This window comes from Pyxicephalus adspersus, chromosome 3, assembly GCF_032062135.1.
Source record: "Pyxicephalus adspersus chromosome 3, UCB_Pads_2.0, whole genome shotgun sequence".
NCBI lineage: Eukaryota > Metazoa > Chordata > Amphibia > Anura > Pyxicephalidae > Pyxicephalus > Pyxicephalus adspersus.
The window spans coordinates 136,621,677-136,624,564 of NC_092860.1; the positions used below are offsets into that span (position 1 = coordinate 136,621,677).

General features: G+C 41.7%; 1 protein-coding gene across 2 annotated transcripts in view; it reads right to left on the minus strand.

The window, feature by feature from the left end:
* Positions 1-2,511, minus strand: part of JAKMIP1 (janus kinase and microtubule interacting protein 1) — a 108,121-nt gene extending 105,610 nt beyond the window's left edge. The window contains exon 1 of one of the 2 annotated variants that reach the window (XM_072406460.1): positions 2,356-2,511. The gene's annotated coding sequence lies outside the window, so the exon portion shown is untranslated. The remainder of the gene's footprint in view (positions 1-2,355) is intronic. The other variant, XM_072406458.1, reaches the window with a different exon arrangement.
* Between the last annotated feature and the right edge of the window lie 377 nt (positions 2,512-2,888).

Sequence of the window (2,888 nt, forward strand, 5' to 3'; positions counted from 1 at the left end):
AAAAAGACCAGGTGAAGATGTCCGTGCTAAGTGAGAAGAAGAGCATTTTGTTTTTGTCTCTTATACCTTCTGACTGGTTGTAATTTTTTATATTTTATAATTTTAGTTTTGCTTTAACAAGGGCCACTTGAGTACCGTATTAGGGACAACTGAGAAAGCATGCAGACAGTACAGGCTCTCGGGAAAGTTGCAATTAAGTTAGGTTTTCTAACCTTTCTATTGACACTGTTCCTAAAAACTTGTTTGGAATCATCCCATAGATCAGTGTTTCTCAACCAACGTTCCTCCAGAGGTTGCTACAGGTTCGATGAGCAATTTGTGCTTCTCAGGTAAGTTTAACTGACATCAATGTTGTTTTTGGCTATCTGTAATGGAGAGTTGGAGACATTCATGCTACTAGTCAGCAATGACATTCTTCCCACTGACCACCACATAATCGTACTGTAAGATGTGGATATAGTAATTATAGCCAGGGTTCTCTGAAGTGATCACAATGGTTCCCCCCATTTTAAAAAGGTTGAGAAACTCTGACATACCCACTAGATCCTCACCCAAAATGCCTTTCCTTCAATGGGCCTGATTTATTAAAGCTCCAAGGCTGGAGAGGGTAACCTTTCATCAGTGAAGCTGAAGTAATCCAGCAAACCTGGAGTGGATCTGGTCCAGGATTGAAAACATTTGCTAACAAATAGGAAATGACTTTGAAGCAATCCATTCCCGGTTTGCTGGATCACCCAGGTTCACTGATGAAAGTGTATCTTTTCCAGCCTTGGAGAGCTTTATTAAATCAGGCCCAAAGTCTGGGGGCATCTTAACCCACCTTATATATTTGATTTGACTGGCTCCTTCATTGCACACTTAGTATGTCCATCCAGACACCTTGCTTAAGGAATTTAAGCTGTTGACTTAGAAAAGTGAAATATTACATTACAAGCTTAGTGAATGTAGTGAATTTACTTTCCACAGAATAACCAATCACATGGCAAGAAATCCAAAAGAGTTTTCCATGTGCATGATTGGATTCCTGAAGCCAGCAGAGCTTCATCTCATTTACTAAGCTAAGTGACATATCTCTTGCTAGGTGAGAATTCATTTTGCTAAGTGAAGAGCCCATATTCATTATTCAAGAGCCCATATTCAAGATGGATTCTACATACAGGCCCTTTTCATTTTTGTTCTACCTACATATAAGAGCAGACAGTACACACAGAAAGATGACACATGTATTAATAATATTATTATTATCATTATTATTACTATTATTATTATTATTATTAATAAACAGGATTTATATAGCGCCAACATATTACACAGCGCTGTACATGTACATTACTGCATAGCAAGTCGAACATTTAAACATTCAGTAAAACTTTAAACATGTAAGACATTCAGCTGTAAAGTGTACCTGTCATCCTGTAAAATAAATATATGATAGAAGGGCCCCTAGAATAGCACTGACATGTACCCACATCCTAAGAGCTCTGAAAGTCAGGGTGTCTAATGGTCTTCCCATAGCACCTGACCTGGCTTCTTCCCTCGTTCCCGCACCTACCTATAGGCTCATATTAATCAGAGATCTCCAGAATTAAGGGCCCTACAAACCCTCGCCCATGGGTGCCCAACCTTTACAATAAAGCCACTCAGGCCTAATATAAGCAATGAGAAAGCGTATCCAGCTAATAGAAATAGTAATCCACGGCCAATACCCAATACTACTGCTGAAACAGATCAGTCGCCGTATCCCCTAGCAACCAAATCAGAATCCAACTTTCACTGACATCCAATTCCAATGTGTAATTGTCACCCCATTCTATTCCTTACATCACCTTATTGTAAAGCCTGTGGGAATTAAAAACACAAAGCAAAGGAGAAATCTGACAATAGTATGGGGAGGATGAATACATTTATACAGTAGATCAGACAGTGTACATAGAGCATTCACTCAAAGCTAACTGTAACACAGGTGCACATTCATCTACAGTGAATAGCAAAGAACTGGCTTATCCCAACCACACCCTCATGTCATAGCAAGTCTGCTGCTTATCTGTCCCTGGCAGACATGCTGGGATCACACCCAGGCTGCCATGACTTGGGGGGTTCTCTTCCTATAGATCCAAGCTGCTGTTTGCTGCCATAGTGCTGTGCACCCTCCACCACCAGCATCAATGAAGGGTGGGTCTGCATGGCACCCAGCTGCTCTGCATTGTACAGCAATGCCACCCACACACCCCAATGCATCATATTGCTTTACCAACATGCAGGGAGGATTGCAATGCACAATAATGCCCATACAGGCAGAAGGTCATTTTCCACCCCCCCCCCCCTTTATTAATGACACCCTGCCATGGCACTTACAGGGAAGGCTGCTAGTAGGAAAGCCGTCACACTAGGTAGGAGACACGGATGTGTGTGAATGAATCCTCCATTCACCATAACGTCAGGAGGAGCTGTCTGTGCACTTGGTGCTGCTGCTGCAGTGCTGTCTGTGCTCGGTGCCTGGGAAGCAGCTGTACCACGTGTGTGTCATTCCAGGACTGTGCTAGGGACCACTGCGACACCACCTGGACACACGGAGAATAGCAGCTGGCCAGCTCCCAGAATCTACAAGCAGCAATCCCTCAAATTTACTTATTACAGGGAAACACCTTTTAAAAAAAATGACCTAAATATTAAAATAAATCATGTTTTCACCCAAGGCTTTTCTATGCAATTAGTTTTTTTTTTTTTGTTCAATTTGGTCAACTTCAATCGCTTGGTGCTACCCCGAAAATAAGCCCCAGCATGATTTTTCTGTATTTTTGAGGATGTTCAAAATATACGCCCTAACCCCATAATAAGCTACAATATATATCAGAGGTGTCAAACTCTGGCCTGCACTGTAATTATAT